The sequence below is a fragment of the Palaemon carinicauda genome, chromosome 31 (genome assembly GCF_036898095.1).
Source record: "Palaemon carinicauda isolate YSFRI2023 chromosome 31, ASM3689809v2, whole genome shotgun sequence".
NCBI lineage: Eukaryota > Metazoa > Arthropoda > Malacostraca > Decapoda > Palaemonidae > Palaemon > Palaemon carinicauda.
Window position 1 is genome coordinate 59283961 of NC_090755.1, and position 19522 is coordinate 59303482.

General features: G+C 46.2%; 1 protein-coding gene across 1 annotated transcript in view; it reads left to right on the forward strand.

Moving 5' to 3' along the window:
* The first annotated feature begins 909 nt into the window (after positions 1-909).
* Positions 910-19522, forward strand: part of Uvrag (UV-resistance associated gene) — a 56982-nt gene continuing 38369 nt past the window's right edge. Inside the window, exon 1 of the mRNA XM_068355168.1 lies at positions 910-1043. The gene's annotated coding sequence lies outside the window, so the exon portion shown is untranslated. The remainder of the gene's footprint in view (positions 1044-19522) is intronic.

Below are 19522 nucleotides of genomic sequence, written 5' to 3' on the forward strand. Positions count from 1 at the left end.
ATACAGAAAAAGACTACTGAGTGGATTTGAAAAATTAAATTAAAGAAAAATCGAGGAAGATGCAAATTATTGTATCTTTGGGCTATTTGGTTAGCTTAATCACGAGTTAGATAAGAATATGGGGACGAGTGAATTGGGAGATAAGTGTTCTTGAGTGTGCTTTTCGCCCCTTTCAGCAGTCGAATCTACATTTTGAGAACAGTATGGGCGAACTTTAGCGTAATATCCGCTGGTCCATTGTTCAAGCTCTTTTATTCGTTACTATATCCATCTTTAAAAATCCAATAAAATTGCTTATGGGCCAATCTACGACTAAGAGACTGGTAACTTATAGATAGTTTAATGTAGGACTTATCACGATGGGAAATCAAACTGTCTCGGTACAATTCGTAGTTATCAAGTGCTACTGAACTAGAATATTTATGCCTAAAGAAAGCTATTAAAGAAATCTAGAGAACATAATTAGCTAGCATATAATGATGAATCGAATGAGGGCCATCTGACAAGACGGAGCTGACTTTTATAATGTTTTCGGAATAATTTACCAAGCTGAGAACAACTTTAAGAAGTACATAATTTCAAAAGTTTTTATTTCTATCGAATATTTTAAGTGAACTCAATATCGAGATAGTAAGTACAATAAAAGTCTTATTTAGAGTCTGTCCTATGGATACTGTACACAAATATAGAAGAAGATTATTATTATTATTGGGTTTCGTCCAATCGTCAATATGCTTTACTTTGAACTTATCTTGTTGGCTTCCTTACTATTAATGATTTAATAAAAATGAATATAAAACTACACAATGACTCAAGGCAACATGAAAAAATAAAATCCAAATAACTACGAGCTTCATTTTATTATGAAAAGATCAAGTAATTTTAACAAATAACAGAAATAAAGGACGAAATATCGTTATTGTAATATGGATTTAGCACACAACTTTACTTCAATCGGGTTTCAGCCGATATTCAGTCAGACGACTTAGGAAAGGAAGAAAAAAGATGTCAGGCAACGAATTGTGATTGTTCGTCCATGAACAGTAAGCATTACTTATATATTTCTATTTTATTAGGTATTATAGAAAAGCAATTCATCTTGAATTATTATCTTGAAACTACGACGCATTTATATTTGTTTTCTATACAATGTCAAGCTTAGGCTAGACTACATTGTTCGAGGATAGGGGCGTATTTTGTGGTAATTTTACTAACCAATTTTGGTATTCATTAAAATTCTATTGAATATGTGGACATATGGAATCAATTAACAATCTTTTGGGTTAGTGAAGTACGAATCCGTATTATTTATTTCGTCTTTTTTTCACTGGAAAATATGTACTAAAGCTGTCTTTTCATTTTGTCTTGTGTGTTAGAGGATAGTGATCTCTGCTAACCTTAATCCATATACTGTCAGCCATTACATTAGAATTTGATTGCATTTTGACATCAGAATTCAACTTGACATCTAAAATAAATCTGTTACCAAGCTTTACAGTAGTTGGGGACTCCTTTGACAAGATTAATTGCCAGGGACACCCGTAAATCCCCTGTTCCATGAGGTCCAACCTACTTGATAGGTATCAGGGTAGGGAACAAGAATCCTTTTTAGTTTGTTGGAATAGTCTGAAAAAATACCACATTTTATGCATTTTACAAAGAAAATAAGGAGCTTTTGAAGAATAGCGGTCCCACTTAACCCTTTTGAAGAATAGGGGGTCCCAGTTTGGACCTTTTGAAGAATAGGGTCCCCAGTTTGGGCCTTTTGAATATTAAAGGTCCCATTCGGGACCCGGCGAATATAACGAGGAAAATGAAACTAGTTAAAAAAATACATAAACATAAAATATTTATATCAAATATAAAAGTACGGAGAATTAAAAGCAACAGTTTTTTGGGAGCTTTTGTATGTCAGCGGCCAGTTCCTCACATGATTGAAAATAAACATCATCTAACCTAAACTTTCCTCCTAACCTAACCTGAAAGCCGTGTCCTTACCTACTTACTTAACGGGGCGTACTCCCCGTTCACTACCGTATTCTAAGTTAGACATAGTAATACATACAGGTGGCCACTATCATACTTACACCCCGTTTATTGTATATAAAATTGAATTTGTTGAAATTAATTGCACAAATATATAGTGTTTAGAAATTTTAAAACAAAAGGAATCAAATAGGTTAGGTTGTCAACCAGTTTTATCCTTTTGAAGAATAAAGGTCCGGGTTTCGTATGGGACCGCTATTCTTCAAAAGCTCCGGAAATAAGATACAAGAACACCACCTAACCTTACTACATTCACTCCTTGTGCTTGTTTGGCTAAGCTAAAGAATTAATGGGAGAAAACTGTGAATGAACTGTACACATCTGAAGACATTAGTTCAACTTCTGGTGGTCATTTTGACATAAAACCGTGCCTTTTATAATTTTCATGTCTCGAGAAGATTTTGAAAAGCTTAATACCGTATTAGATAACATAATCATGTCTCTGAACTTTGCAATTACCAATGTTTATAAGTCTAGGCTAGCCATGCAAGGCACTTACCATTATTGTACTACTGTATAATGTAATTTTTTTCAATATTAAACTTACCCGATAATCATGTAGCTGTCAACTCCGTTGCCCGACAGAATTCTATGGAGGGATACGCCAGCTATCACAATACTAGAAGGGGGTGTACTTACCAGCGCCACCTGTGGCCAGGTACTCAATCATTTGTTGTTGACACCTCCTCAATTATTCCTCTGTCGTGCTTCCGGCTAGACGTTCTGGGATACGCTTATGGTCTTCGAGTTTATTCATGGATATTTGGTGAAGTATTCTCTTAGATTAACGGCTGTCGCATACTGGAATCCTTTTTATATTAGCTAGATAGCTTTTATATAAATACTGATTAACGGTTAATGAATTTTTGCTTGTTTTTGGATCACCCTTTGACTAACTCTTTGAAACAAGATGTCTGACGTTTCGCAAGCTCCCTCCCATAGACGATGTAGGTCTTGCAATAGGCGTATTCCGAAGGCCTCGGTAGATCCTCACACCGCTTGTTCTGACTGTAGGGACAGGCCCTGTCTATTAGAAAATCGATGTGAGGAGTGCGCCGGACTTTCGGAATTGGATTTTGTCCGTCTTTTAAAATATTCATCTAAGTTAGAGAGAGGTAGAGTTAGGAGAAGTTCTTCTCACTCTTCTATGTTTTCCTCACCTCATGATCCCCTACCTTTTCCTACCCCTGTAGTGGCTACCCCCGAACCTACTGTGTGCCCTCCGCCTGATATGTCAACTGTTTTGCGTGCTATTCAGGCTTTAGGAGATAAAGTAGAATCAGTGGTAAGTGACCATAAGTCTCTGATGGCCGAGGTTAAAGAACTGAAGGTCAAGAGTGCAGTGGGTGGAAATAGTGCCAGTGCTGTGACGAGTGCTAGTGTCTGTGCAGTGCCAAGTGCTAGTGGTGCCAGTGTGGTGCGTGAGGATTTTTCTGTGCGAGCCAGTCGTCCTCCCAGTCCGGGACCTCTTGCAAGCTCCCATGCCCAGGGGAGAAGCAATGTCGAAGGGCTTAAGGGTTCGACAGGCCTTGTTAGGCGCACAGAATTATCCTCGGTGGTTGCGGGCGTGTCTTCCTTAGACCGTCACTCCCACCTGCAGACGATTGAGCCCGTCTTCTCGTCCGCTGATCTTCATGCAGGGAAGAAACGTTGGTCTCAGGTCTCGAGACCGCTTAAACGTAGAGTTCAGTCAGCGAGTGCTCAGCCAGGTTGTAGTCATTGGCTCAGCTCCGACTCGCCTCAGTCATCGGTCGACTGTACTCCGCCCAAGAGGAGTAAGGTTCTGCCTATACAGACCCCGACTGTGACTTTACCTCAGTCTGTTATCGTTTCTGCCGACCCCAAGTGGACCCTGCTTCAGTCCATGGAAGCTCAGCTTTCGGACTTGATGCGTGAGTGTCGGGCTGAGAGTGTTGCACCTCCTCCTCCGCCTACACTCCCTCCACCTGTTCTCGCTCCGCCTGTGCTCGCCCAGCCTGCACCTGCTCCGCCTGGTCGCAGCACCATCTGCCAGGCGTACGATGTTGAGCCACTTTCGGAGTTTGCTGTTCCCAGTGTTGTTCAGCCTCAGCCTTCTTTAAGGCAACCCTTGCTTTGGGATCAGGAGAGTTATTCCACTCTTCCTCCTCCTCCCCTTGCTGCTCCACCAGTGGTGCAACTCTCGGTTGGGGTACAACAACCTCTCCCCTCCGTGAGTCTGTCTGCTCAACCATCGCTGCAGCGAGCTCAACCCTCCTCTAGGCAAGCTCCTCTACACCCTGGACTTGCGCCTCAGGAGCCTCAGCTTGCGAGAACTTTACCTTGTTCTGCGCAGCCTCAACCTCTTCATGCTCCTCTCATCTCACAGGAACAGGAACGGACTACTCCGCCTCCGTCCTCCGCTCAGCTTGTGCAATCCTTGGGTTCAACTCTTGCTAGGAGTCAACCTCCTTCACCCATGCGCCTGCCTTCTGCTTCGTCTGTTGTTCAGCCTATGCAGTCTGAGCCTCAGGTTTTCCCTCAAGATGAGGAAACCTCTGTTATTGTTCCTACCCGTTCTGACTCTGCGGTTCAGCATTCTGGTCCTATCGCTTCGCTACCCTCTGCTGATGAAGTGTCGGATGATGAGGAGGCAGACCTTGATCCCTCATCAGACGTGGAGGAGTCTAAGCTTTCTCCATTGTCTATTGATTTTCGAAAGGTCTTGGCTCTACTCAGGGAGATTTACCCAGACCACTTCGTCTCTGCTATTCCCCGCTCTCCTCCATCTGAGTTTTCGCTGGGCGTACAACAAGCTAAGTCCAACTATACTAAGCTTGTCCTAGCTAGATCCTCCAAGAGGGCTTTAAGGATCTTAGGGGAGTGGCTTCAGTCTAAACAACACCTTGGCAAGACTTCCTTCATGTTCCCTCCAACGAAGCTCGCTTCGAAAGGTTGCGTTTGGTATGCAACAGGGGAAGCACCAGGCTTGGGAGTACCTGCCTCTGCCCAGGCTGACTTCTCAAGTCTGGTGGACTCGCCTAGGAGGACTGCGATGAGACGCTCGAAGGTTTGTTGGACCTTCTCAGACCTGGATCATCTTCTGAAAGGGTTGTTCAGAGCTTTCGAAATGTTCAACTTTCTCGACTGGTGCCTGGGAGCCCTCAGCAAGAAAACCTCTCCTGCGGACAAAGATTCTGCCATGCTTATTATGTCCTGCATGGATAAGGCCATCAGAGATGGATCGGGTGAGCTAGCGTCGTTATTTGTATCAGGGGTATTGAAGAAAAGGGAACAACTATGTACCTTCCTCTCCGCCAGCATTACACCGTGCCAACGGTCACAACTCCTTTTTGCTCCACTCTCAAAGTTCCTCTTTCCCGAGGAGCTAGTTAAGGACTTGTCGGCTGCCCTGATACAGAAGGACACGCACGATCTTGTAGCCTCATCGGCTCGTAAGTCTAAGGTTACCACATCTGTCCCCAAGACTTATCGCTCCCCAGTGGCTGATACCCCGGCTACGAGGTTCATACCGCCCTTTCGTGGTAGAGCCCCCAGCCGAGGAAGCTCCCGTCCAGACTCTCACAGGGGCAAGTCTAGGAAAGGACCCAGGACATCTAAGGGAAAGAACTGACTCTCAGATTCTCCAGACAACAGTAGGAGCCAGACTCAAGATCTTCTGGCGAGCCTGGGAGAAGAGAGGTGCAGACGCACAGTCTGTCAGTTGGCTGAGGTACGGTTACAGGATTCCATTCTGCCTCAAACCGCCTCTGACCACATCGCCCATCGACCTCTCTCCCAACTACAAAGAAGAGGACAAGAGGCTAGCATTGCAACAGGAGGTGTCGCTACTTGTGCAGAAGAAGGCAGTGGTTATAGTCCGGGACCATCAATCCCCGGGCTTCTACAACCGTCTCTTTCTTGTGGCCAAGAAGACAGGAGGTTGGAGACCGGTGCTGGACGTCAGCTCTCTCAACGAGTATGTCACCAAGCAGACGTTCACAATGGAGACGACCAAGTCGGTCTTAGCAGCGGTCAGACAGGAGGACTGGATGGTCTCGTTGGACTTGAAAGATGCATACTTTCACGTTCCCATTCATCCAGACTCCCAACCTTTCCTGAGATTCGTTTTCGGAAAGGTTGTCTATCAGTTCCAAGCCCTGTGTTTTGGCCTAAGCACAGCTCCTATGGTCTTTACTCATCTGATGAGGAATGTAGCGAAATTCCTGCACTTATCGAACATCAGAGCCTCCCTCTACCTAGACGACTGGCTGTTGAGAGCCTCCACGAGTCGTCGTTGTCTGGAGAACCTCTCTTGGACTTTAGATCTAATCAGAGACCTAGGTCTATTAGTCAATATAGAGAAATCTCAACTCATTCCCTCCCAATCCATTGTGTACCTGGGAATGGAGATTCAGAGTCGGGATTTTCGGGCTTTTCCATCGGCCCCCAGGATAAACCAAGCCCTAGAGTGCATCATGAGCATGCTGAAGAGGAGCAATTGCTCAGTGAGACAGTGGATGAGTCTCACAGGGACCCTCTCATCACTGGCCCTGTTTGTCGAGCTAGGGAGACTCCACCTTCGCCCTCTTCAATTCCATCTTGCGGCTCATTGGGACAAGGGCTCGACTCTAGAAGCAGTCTCTATCCCTATCAACCAAGAGATGAAGACCACTCTCCGGTGGTGGAAGCACAATCTCCTTCTCAAGGAGGGTCTATCATTGGCCATCCAGACCCCCCATCTTCATCTCTTCTCGGATGCATCGGACTCGGGCTGGGGTGCGACCTTGGACGGACGGGAATGCTCAGGAGTATGGAACAAGGAACAAGGATTACTCCACATCAACTGCAAGGAACTGTTAGCAGTTCATCTTGCCCTGTTGAACTTCAAGTCCCTCCTGCTAGGCAAAGTGGTGGAGGTGAATTCAGACAACACCACAGCCTTGGCTTACATCTCCAAGCAAGGAGGGACCCATTCGAGGAGCCTTTACGAGATCGCAAGGGACCTCCTCATTTGGTCAAGAGGTCTAAACCTCACACTGGTCACGAGGTTCATCCAGGGCGATATGAATGTTTCAGCGGATCGCCTCAGCAGAAGGAATCAGGTCATTCCCACGGAATGGACCCTCCACAAGAGTGTGTGCAACAGACTTTGGACCTTGTGGGGTCAACCTACCATAGATCTGTTTGCCACCTCCATCACCAAGAGACTTCCGCTTTATTGTTCCCCTGTTCCAGACCCTGCAGCGGTTCATGTGGATGCTTTTCTTCTGAACTGGTCCCATCTCGACCTGTACGCATTCCCTCCGTTCAAGATTATAAACAAAGTTCTGCAGAAATTCGTCTCGCACGAAGGGACACGGCTGACGCTGGTTGCTCCCCTTTGGCCTGCAAGAGAATGGTACACAGAGGTACTTCAATGGCTAGTCGACTTCCCCAGGACTCTACCTCTAAGAGTGGACCTTCTACGTCAACCACACGTAGACAGGTTGCACCCAAACCTCCACGCTCTTCGACTGACTGCCTTCAGACTGTCGAAAGATTCGCAAGAGCTAGAGGCTTTTCGAAGGAGGCAGCCAGTGCGATTGCCAGAGCTAGAAGAATTTCCACTCGTAGAGTCTACCAGTCTAAGTGGGAGGTCTTCCGAAGCTGGTGTAGAGCCAATTCAATATCCTCTACCAATACCTCTGTGATCCAAATAGCTGACTTCCTTCTTCATCTTAGGAATGAGAGATCCCTTTCAACACCTACGATTAAAGGGTATAGGAGCATGTTGGCCTCAGTTCTCCGCCACAGGGGTTTGGACCTGTCTTCCAACAAGGACCTTCAAGACATTCTCAAGTCTTTTGAGACGTCTAAAGAACGTCGTCTTTCCACTCCAGGCTGGAATCTAGACGTAGTCTTAAGGTTCCTTATGACATCTAGGTTCGAACCTCTCCAGTCAGCTTCCTTCAAGGATCTTACCCTCAAGACTGCTTTTCTCGTTTGCCTTGCAACAGCTAAGAGAGTCAGTGAGGTTCATGCCTTCAGCAAGAACATTGGTTTCACAACCGAATCAGCTACATGTTCTTTTCAGCTTGGATTCCTAGCAAAGAACGAGCTTCCTTCACGTCCTTGGCCTAGATCGTTCGAAATACCTAGCCTCTCCAACATGGTAGGTAACGAACTAGAGAGAGTTCTTTGCCCTGTCAGAGCTCTCAAATATTATCTGAAGAGGTCTAAACCTATTCGAGGACAGTCAGAAGCCTTATGGTGTGCCATCAAGAAACCCTCGAGACCCATGTCCAAGAATGGGCTTTCGTACTATATAAGGCTTCTGATCAGAGAAGCACATTCTCACTTAAAGGAGGAAGACCTTGCATTGCTGAAGGTAAGGACCCACGAAGTAAGAGCTGTAGCTACTTCGTTGGCCTTTAATAAAAACCGTTCTCTGCAGAGCATTATGGATGCAACCTATTGGAGGAGCAAGTCAGTGTTTGCATCATTTTATCTGAAAGATGTCCAGTCTCTTTACGAGAACTGCTACACCCTGGGACCATTCGTAGCAGCGAGTGCAGTAGTAGGTGAGGGCTCAGCCACTACATTCCCTTAATCCCATAACCTTTTTAACCTTTCTCTTGAATACTTTTATTGTTGTTTTTATGGTTGTTACGGTAGGCTAAGAAGCCTTCCGCATCCTTGGATTTGGCGGGTGGTCTGTTCATTCTTGAGAAGCGCCTGGGTTAAAGGTTTGGTAGAGGTCCTTTAGTAGGGTTGCAACCCCTTGTACTTTAGCACCTTTGGGTTGATTCAGCCTCCAAGAGGAACGCTGCGCTCAGTAAGGAAGACGAACTTTAAATAAAAGGCAGAGTAACGGTTCTATTCGACTTCCTTACCAGGTACTTATTATTTCATTGTTATTTGAGATAACTGTTATATGAAATATGGGATACTTAGCTATCCTTTAATCATGTACACTGGTTTTCACCCACCTCCCTGGGTGTGAATCAGCTACATGATTATCGGGTAAGTTTAATATTGAAAAATGTTATTTTTATTAATAAAATAAATTTTTGAATATACTTACCCGATAATCATGATTTAATCGACCCTCCCTTTCCTCCCCAGAGAGAACCAGTGGACCGAGGAATAATTGAGGAGGTGTCAACAACAAATGATTGAGTACCTGGCCACAGGTGGCGCTGGTAAGTACACCCCCTTCTAGTATTGTGATAGCTGGCGTATCCCTCCATAGAATTCTGTCGGGCAACGGAGTTGACAGCTACATGATTATCGGGTAAGTATATTCAAAAATTTATTTTATTAATAAAAATAACATATCTCCAGATACATACAGTGGATCATATATTTTTCCTGCTTATCTTGCTTTTTTGCACCTTTTGATCATTGTTGTCGCGACGAACCACTTGCTTTTTTGTTCCCACACCCTAAATAAAACAGTTTGGGGGTGTATGTAGGATAGTGGCCACCTGTATGTATGATGATGGTTGACTAAGAATACAACATAGTAAGGGGGTTGCGGGGTCTGTTAGCCCCCTGTTAGGTAAGTAGGTAACGACACGGCTTTTAGGTTGGGGGAAGTTTATTTTAGTTGGTGTCCATATTTTATGCTCATTGGAGGAACTGGCCATTGATATACAAAGGCTCCACAGTTTGTGAGGATTTCAATGGGAAAAAAAATTTTTTTTTTGATTGGAAAACCCAAAAGCTAGTTTATTACGCCAAGTACCGATGGCTTGTACTCATAGCCCTAAGTCAGTTGGAAAAATTCTTAGCTTCTGTGTGAATGGAAACTAGGGTTATTGAATGTAGAAAAAAAATCCGCATGTCGCTACCTCATTGCAAGAGGGTCGAAACTCCAAATTCCTGATTTTTCAGGAGACGCATTTGAAAGTTGCTAAGTCCTATGAATTTGATCATGTTTCACAATCTTCTTAGTGCCATCTCTCAGCCGCTAATTCACCTAGATTTACGACTTTTACCAAAAGATGCAGAATCAATTCGGCAATCTTGTACACCATATAACTCAAAACTAGCAAATTTGGAGTTACGACCCTCTTCCAATGAGGTAGCGATGTCAATACTGAACCTAACCACACCCATCTAACCTAATCTGGCATGCCAGGTACCCCTCCCTAGTTGCTTGGAGGCTTTGTACCCTTACGACCTTCCACTTTCCTTGAAGGGACTTACAATAATACATCACTGTAAATCTTATGAAAAACCTTAGGCTCCGGCCACACAACAAACTTTGTTTAAGGCGATGTCAGAAGCATAGAATTAGTAGGCAAAGCTCTGTACTGTACTGTTATGTTATTCAGATGTTGGCTAACATTATCTCAGATGGTGATTAACATTATCCATATATTGAATAATATTATCAAGATGGTGTTGAACTGCATATATTATACATTAGCAGCTAAAAATGGTAGGGATTACTGTACTTTCATATTTCCCAATGAAGTGAATTGTATGAAATCACCTGAGAGGAGACAAATGAGCAATAGACAAATTATGCAAAAGGGTTGCTATCAAGCCTTTTTTTTTTTCCTTTGAAGTTTCCAGAGATATCACTTTAATACATTTTAAAACAGTAATATTCTATGTACTTTAGTATTATTTTGTATAGAATCATATCTGTTTGTTTGAAGAGAGAGAAAGAGAGAGTTCATGTGATATGGATGGCATTATTTCATGACTTTTATGTTTGTGGGACCATGAGGGCGATATGTGTATTGGTATTACAAAATATGATTTTATGAATAGAACTTACCTGGCAGTTATATATATATAGCTATAGTCTCTGACGTCCGGCAGAATTTTTCAAAACTTGTGGCAACCGCCGTGTGGTGGTTGTGCGGTTAGGTGGTTAACAACCCTTACAGGGTGGTACCTGGAATCATTCCCATTTTCTGTTCCTCAGATCAACTCTGTCGGTTGGACTGACAACATCGTTGGTCCGCCATTGGAGTTTTTCGTTCGCTTTTCCCTGTGTCGCTGTACTGGACTTCTTTTTTGGTGACGTACACTGATTTGGGGTTTTGGCAATCATATTTGTTATTGTTCTTTAACTATTTGTTTGTTTACGATGACTGATAAACTTCATTTTCGTGTTTGTGTAAATGAGGTATGCAAGGTGAGGTTACCGAAAGTTTCGGTAGACCCTCACACTGTTTGTTTGGGTTGCAGGGGTTTTGATTGTGCGCTTGATAATAGGTGCAAGGAATGTGAGGATTTGAGCGAGAAGGAATGGTTAAGTATGAAACGCTATGTGCGTAAGTTAGAGTTAGATAAAGCCAGGAGGGCTTCGAGATCTAAATCTAAATCTGCTAGTGAGCTTAGTTTAGATATTTCTTTTGATCCCTTAATTATTTCCTCTGTAGAAGTTGAACCTTCTCCTGAGGTAGTAACTCCTGCCCCTTCTACAGGAACTGTATCTACGGATGACCCTTAGTACGCCAGGATGGCAGTTGAGTTGAAGGCTATTCAAGACCAGCTTTCAGCCTTTAAAGGTAAGAGTGAGGGTGTAATTAGTGCTTGTGAAAGTGCAGTGGAGATGGCGACCGATCGAACCTGTCACTTCCCTAGGTCGAGACCTCTACCAAGCTCCCAGGACCAAGGGAGAAGGTACGTCGACGACCGCAAGGGAGTGAGAGGTACGCATCCTCGGTCAGCTGTCGCCTCAGGCAGTCCTGTTGAGTTTTCCCAGGCTGCTCATGACCGCCGCAGAAAAGGCGTGTCGGAAGTGATGGTGTCTTCCCCGAGCCCCTCGCCTAGACACAAATTGCAGTATGAAGCTTCGAGACCAACCAAGAGGAGGTGGAAACAGCTGACCAGACCCGTTCTCGCTCTCCCTTATCGAGTAGCCCGGAACCTTTTCCTTCCGAGGATGACTGGGACGCCGTTCCAACGAAGAGGTCAAAGCCTAGAGATGGAAGGAAGGAAGATTCTCCTCCTCTTTTAAGTGACGAGAGACCGTCGAGAGACCCTTCTCCAACAACCAGCGCTTCTCGGCAGCCATCGCCTTCGGAAATGCAGGATCCAGCAGCAGTCGCGAAGTCTTTTATGAAAGTTATGCAGAAGCAGCTGTCTTGTCTGGTGCAAGCTATGCAGAAGCAGCTGTCTTGTCTGGTGCAAGCTTTTAGCCGCCCTTCCTCCCAGTCGAGCAGGCGTAAGGACGACACCTTACCGATGAAGAAATCAGCCTCTAAGAAGGACAAAGTGTCACTCCTCTCCCAGGGAACTGCGGCGTGATTCGTCAAGCGTGCGGTACCGCGCTTCTGCTTTCTTGACACGCTACCAGGACGCTTACGATTCTCGGGTGGTAGAATCTCGCTCTCGACGCCAGGACGCTTCCGCTTGACAACGCCAGGACGCATGCAGTTTTCGTCGCAAGGACGCTTCCAGCTCTCGGCGCCAGGACGCATCCTCCTCCCGCCTTAAGGATGTTTCTATCGTGCGACAGGACGCCTCCAGCGCTCGGCTCCAGGACACCGCCGGCGCGCGGCGCCAGGACGTGTGCGTTCCTCGGTACCAGGACGCATTCAGCCCTCGCCAACAGGACGCATCCGACGATTTTCTTTTCTCGGACGCAGACGAGCAATTCGAAACTGATCGGCTTGTTAAAGCAACCTTAGACTTAGTTCCTGCAGCCCAAAGAGAGACTGAGTTGGAAGTAGGGCAAGATCTAGAGGATATCTCAGAGGATAAGGATAAGCCATCTGACGCGGCTGCAGGTTATAAGGTTCTCTCTCGTTCCCTCCTTGAGCTTTATGGGGAGGAGTTTCAACCTGCTGCTCCTCGTTCTCCTCAGTCGCAGTTTAGCAGGAAGAAGGCCAAAAAGCAGTCGGCTTTTATCAAAATGAAGCTGTCCATCTCGGCTTGGAAGGCTCTCGCTAGAGTGGATGACTGGCTGAAGGAGCGTAGGCAAGCGGTCAAGACCACCTTCTCGTTTCCACCTGCTAGACTTGCGTCTAAGGCAGGCATGAGGTACGAGACTGGAGAAACTCTGGGCCTGGGAGTGCCTGCCTCCTCCCAGGGGGACTACTCTGGCATTGTTGACTCTTCCAAAAGACATGCCCTGAACTCGGCGAAGGTAATGTGGTCTATGTCTGAGCTTGACCACCTTGTCAAGGGAATTTTCCGAGCCTTCGAAGTCTTCAGTTTTTTGGACTGGTCTCTGGGTACGCTGACCAGGAAAACAGAACGGGTGGAAGATACAGAGGACCTTACTAGTATTATGGCCTTCATGGACAAGGCTCTTAGCGATGGGTCAAATGAGTTGGCTTCCCTGTTTTCTGCAGGAGTTTTAAAGAAGAGGGCTCTTTTATGTTCCTTCACTTCTAGAGCAGTTACTATGCCCCTCTCTCGGAGCACCTTTTTCCTGAGTCCCTTGTCAGGGACATTACCCGTTCGTTAGCGCAAAAGGCCACACAAGACCACCTGTCACGCTTTGCAAGGAACCCTTTACAAGCGGTTCCTTCATCATTGAAGAGAGAGGAGAGGAAGCTTCAGCAGCCCTTTCGAGGTAGAGCTCCGACGAGAACAGACTTCAGGGGAAGAAGGCAGGAGACGGGCGGTAGAACGAATAGGGGTTCGTTCAGGTCCCGCTCCAGGAGATGAAGCTCAAGTCCTCCAGATACCGGTAGGAGCAAGACTGTCACTTTTTTGGCAGGCTTGGAAGAAAAGAGGGCAGACGCCTGGTCCCTCTCGGTCATCAGGGAGGGATACAAGATCCCCCTCTTGAAGAAGCCTCCGCTTTCAAATACACCTCTAGCCTTGGTGGCGCAGTACTCGGACGTCGGGAAACAAGAGGCTCTACTGGATCTGGTGTACCAGATGCTGGAGAAGGGAGTGATAGAGCCAGTTCTGGAACTATCTTCCCCAGGTTTCTACAATCGCCTGTTTCTGGTACCCAAGAACTCGGGTGGACGGAGACCAGTTCTAGATGTTAGCGGTCTGAACGTCTTTGTGGAAAAGAAAAAATTTACCATGGAGACGACTCGGTTGGTGCTGGCAGCGGTACGTCCATGGGACTGGATGGTGTGTCTGGATTTACAGGACGCTTACTTTCACATCCCCATCCATCCGACTTCGAGGAAGTTCCTAAGATTTATGATCCAGGGCAAGTGTTTCCAGTTCAAGGCTCTTTGCTTTGGCCTCAGCGCTACTCCTCAAATCTGCACCAGGGTAATGGCGAATGTGGCAGGATGGCTTCACCAAGAGGGGATAAGAGTATCTCTATATCTGGACGACTGGTTGATAAGATCCTGGTCGAAGGAGAAATGTCTGGAGGACCTACGCAAGACTTTTATGATGGCTCAGGAACTGGATCTTGTCATCAACAAGGAGAAGTTCCAGACCGAACCGAGTCAGACAATTCTTTATTTGGGGATAGTTCTGGACTCGGTTCGTTTTCGGGCTTCTCCCTCCCAAGAAAGGCAGACCAGGTGCCTAGGGAAGGTTCAGGAATTCCTGGAAAGACAAGTGCTCAGCAAGGGATTGGACGAGTTTGCTGGGAACCCTCTCCTTGCTCGAACAGTTTGTCTCTCTGGGAAGACTGCACCTCAGACCTCTTCAACACTTCCTATGAAGGGTGTGGGACAGGAAGATTCAAGGAGGACTCCTTTTCCTTCCTCATTCCAGCAGAAATCAAGAGTCATCTGATTAGGTGGCTGGATCCAGCTATTTTAGGGGAAGGAATCTCCCTGTTCAGGAAGAACCCAGACCTAGTGTTGTTCTCAGATGCTTCGGAGTCAGGATGGGGAGCAGCACTGGGAAGCAAGGAGGTCTCAGGTTCTTGGGGAAAGGAGCAAGCCAGGTGACACATCAACAAAAAGAGTTGATGGCCATTCTGTTAGGACTGAAGGCCTTCAAAGACTCCGTGTCGGGGAGGATAGTGGAGGTCAATTCAGACAATATCACGGCTTTGTCTTACATCAGAAAGCAAGGGGGAACTCACTTTCTGTCTCTGTTCGAAACAGGAAAAGAGCTGCTTCTGTGGTCGATGGAGAACAAGATTCGTGCAGGGACAGAAGAATTTAAGAGCAGGCATGGTCAGCAGTAAAGGGCAAGTTCTTCCCACGGAGTGGACCGTCAACCATCAGACGAGGAGGCAATAGCAGTAGACGCCTTCTTGATGGACTGGACGAGGATGGACACCTATGCATTCCCCACTTTCAAGATCATCAATCTGGTAGTCCTCGAATCAGGAAGAATGATCCTGGTAGCTCCATTCTGGCCAGCAAGAGAATGGTTCACAGAGGTGTTGGACATGTTAGTGGAACCTTTAGAGCTTGGTGTAAGCAGTATAAAGTTTCCTCAACCACTATCTCTGTGAGCCAAATAGCGGATTTTTTGTTGTCCCTCAGACAAGACTCTAAATTGGCTGTATCTACTATTAAAGGGTACAGGAGTATGCTTTCTGCTGTCTGCAGGCACAGAGGCATAGACTTAACTCAGGATAAAGATTTGCAAGATCTCTTGAAGTCTTTTGAGACAACTAAGCAGGCTCAGTTAAGACCCCCAGCATGGAATTTGGATGTGGTTCTGAGGTTCCTATGCAGCAAGAAATTCGAACTCATCTCACAAGCGTCCCTTAGAGATGCTACCAAGAAAACCCTCTTCCTGATGGCTCTGGACACAGTAAAAAGGGTCAGTGAGGTTCACGCTATTGAGTAGCAGGTGTGCTTTAACCAGGATAGAGCAGTATGTGCGTTGAGGATCGACTTCCTCGCTAAGAACGAGAATCCATCTAAACCCTGGCCGAGGACGTTTGAGGTTCCTAACCTCACAAATGTGGTGGGTCAAGAGCAGGAGAGGCTCCTCTCCCCAGTTAGAGCCCTAAGGGCTTATTTATCTCGTACTAAGAATGTTAGAGGTGCATCCAATTCTTTATGGTGCTCAGTGAAAGATCCGCTAAAGCCCCTCTCAAAGAATGCATTGTCATTTTTCTTGAGGGAGACAATAAGAGAAGCTCACCTCTTGTGTGAGGAAGAGAACTTCGGTCTTTTAAAAGTAAAAGCTCATGAGGTGAGAGCCGTTGTTACTTCACTGGCATGTCGCAAGAATATGTCAGTTAGACCGATTATGGACGCCTCTCATTACCTCAGAGAAGTAAGAGTTGATTATGAAAGGTGTTTTACCTTGGGCCCATACGTAGCTACTGCTTCTGTATTGGGCAAAGGAGTTACTACCTCCCCTCAACCCTAACTTTTGTATGCCTGTGTTTGGGTTTTGGTTGTTATGGTTGTCTGAGATCTCTGACTGGTGGTACAGTGCCCTCAGTCTAGCTAGATAGTAATATCTATTCTGCAAGGTTAGGTGGTTAGTTTGAGTAAGGTTGCAGTTTTTAAAAAAGGGGCATAGGTAGTGCTGAAATCTAGTCAAGTTGTTGGTCTCACCCCGTTTGACAGACTCGATTGAGTTGTTTCAGTATGACAGTTGCTGCATCTCCAATCATTGTGGAACTTCTAGATCTTCTCACAGATGCCTCTGGTGTCCATGGGAAAACCGCTTATTCTCCAGTCTTCCTTCTGAGGCTTCGGAGGGAGAGTATTCTTCCACGCACCCTTCCCTAGGGAAGCATCCTTCTGTTTCTGCATCTCCAGGTTATTGTGAGACTTCTAGATCTTCCTACAGACATCTCTGGTGTCAACAGGAAAGCTGCATAGTCGTCTCCTCATCCTTTGGAAGCTTCGGAGGGAGAGTCATCTCCCGGGTGTCCTTCCTTAGGAAAGCTCCTTCTCGAGGGATAGGCCCTTCAGCTACTGTCTCTCCATTCTACTTTCAGAGGCCTGCAGTCTTCAGTCTGCCCTTGGAGGGGAGGTCCTTCTGGGCTGCTTTCTAAGGGGAGTACCCTTCAGTTCCTCTTTTTCCAGCTTGAAAGCCCAATGGGCGAGTGCTTGACCCTCGCCACCATTCAAGGAGTTGCCCTTTGTATTGTTGATCTTTGGAGCACTCTAGCAAGATTGTTTCTCAACCTTAACCATCCGTCCCCTTTAAAGGTGGATTGTAGATGCCTCGTAGATGGTCTACTTTTCTCCAGTCCTTCAGGAGTTTACTTGTCAGTGCTCTCTTTCAGATGCTTCTCGTTAAGACCTCATCCAGGAGTTTTACCTGCAGAGGATTCTTCTCTTCAACTAGAGATGCACTTCTCCTAGGCAGGCTGTTTTAAGATGCTCTGCCTTAGGTTTGCCTCATCTTTCTAGTAGATATATGCCCTTTGGATGCAAGCATCTCCAGAAGTGTCGCTAGTGTGCACATCCCAAGACGGGCTTAACCAGATTGACCTTGTTTTCTGGCATGTTTACCTAGGCACATAGGTAGCTCTGTCTCCCCTCGCCATAATCAATCTTCTTCTAGATGCATTTTGAAATTGCCAAGGTTTTATCTCGCCGTGCCTCACCTGCCGGAAGTGTTCCTACAAGCCCCTCTCCTGGATGCTCCTTGCCAAGTTGCTCACATTATGCTTCCTCCAAACGCTCTTTTCCTTGCTTCTCTAATGGCAAGTAAAGTGCTGCTATGCATTCTCCTTTTAAGTGCTTGCCTTGCTCGCCATTCTAGCGATCTTACAAACTTCTTTCGTTAGAGGACAATACTCGCTTACCTCGCTATCATATGCTTGAAACACACAGGATTTTAGCTCAAGCACAACCACTTTCAGGCACAGGCTGTGATACCCACAAGCGTACTTATGATTCACGAACTGTAATTAACCTCGACTTCAGAATCTCATGCCTTAGCCTCAAATTCCTGGGCAAAATTCCAGCCAGTTAGAACTAGGACTTCCTCCCCCCTAAAGGTGAATTTTCTATGATAAAGGACGATGGTTTGTACTTTATTTGTGTTGGAACAAATGACAGATTTTTTAAGCAATTTGTATTTTTCCTAACCACAATCCTAAGTCCCGGCTGTAATCCAAGTAATTTGGCTGTTGGCGGGCGGGGTGACTGTCTCTTCCCCGCCTCCAACAGGTAAATTACCTGCCGATTGTTTGCACCTTGTTATAAGTTTTAACTCTTGTTCCAGCCTCATTGTTATCTATCTCCTATAGTAAAGAACTCAGGTTTGTGTAGTTAGGAAAAGTACATTGTTCCATAACTGGAATACAAACCACGCTATTTAATATGGGGTGTTACTTCGGTGTAGCTGAAATGACGAGCCATTAATTTTTAACGAGGGTTCCAGCCTCATGGTTATCTATCTCTTATAGTAAAGAACTCAGGTTTGTGTAGTTAGGAAAAGTACATTGTTCCATAACTGGAATACAAACCACGCTATTTAATAGGGGGTGTTACTTTCGGTGTAGCTGAAATGACGAGCCATTCATTTTTAACGAGGGTTAACTACCCCGCCCGCTAGTTAGCGGGGATTAGGGAAGGTAGCTTGCTACTGCTCCCTTCACACACCCGTGATTGAGCTCACTTTTGTTTTCGGCTCGGATGGTGAATGGACGTTACCGCTCTTCATCCTCGCTGACTTTTCGCAGCCATTAACGCCATTTTGTTTTCTCTTTTTCTCTTAGTGTGTGTGAAGTTGACTTGTGCGACCATGCGCACCTACCCTAGACTCTCCGGCCTCCCTTATGAAACATATATGTCGGCGGTCGAGAATGATCCTCACGCCCTTTGTCCTTCCTGCAGAGGTCAACGGTTTGATAGTGTTAACAAGTGTAGTGAGTGCAGGGAGTGGTCTTCCTCCTAGTGGGAGAGGTTTATGCTACGGTGGAAGAAGAAGCCCAAGCGGGATATTTCTTCCTCAAAGGTTGCTTTGAAGGGAGGAAAACCCAAGGCCTCCTCTTCCATCCCCGAACCTTCCTCCGAAGCTCCTACTCTGTCGGTCTCTTACGACAGACCATCGAGTAGTAGCTCCTACTTGGTCAGTCTCTTACGAGAGACCGTCGAGTAGTAGCGCAAACCAAGTTATTATCGACCAACCGCGGGTCTCGAGAGATGATGTTGCTTCCCCTAGCGAAGCCGCCCCACCTCTCCCCCCGGGTGAAACCTTGTCAGTAACTTCCCTTTTTCAGATATAATCTTCCTTGGGTCTCACGGGTTCACCCTCCAAGGAAGCACTGCTGCAGTTCATCCGCATGGGTGCTTCTGTTAAGCAATCATCGTCGCCGTCAAAGATAGATCCCCTGACTCTTGTCGACGTTGTTGTGTCAGAGGTGTCTCATGCGGTGTCATCCATCTCCTCTGCCACTCCAACCTCTACAGCTGTAGCTGCCGACTTGGTTCCCCCCATTCCTGACCATCCTCCGAGGGGAAAACTTAAGTTCAACGTCGGTCTCTCCTGCTAGTGTTTCTCTCCCTCGGGGGAGTTCACTTACAGAGACTCCTCTTCGGAGGACTGTTGACAGTCAGCTTGCTGATCCAACGGCCCCCAGAGGGTGCATCCGTCGGAAGGCTGGCCTTCCTCTTCGCCTTAGAGGTCTCCCTTCACCAGCGGTGAAGAGGCGCCTCTTTGGTTTAACGTCATCACTGCAGTCCCCCGCAGAGGAGCCTCCGTCAGACCT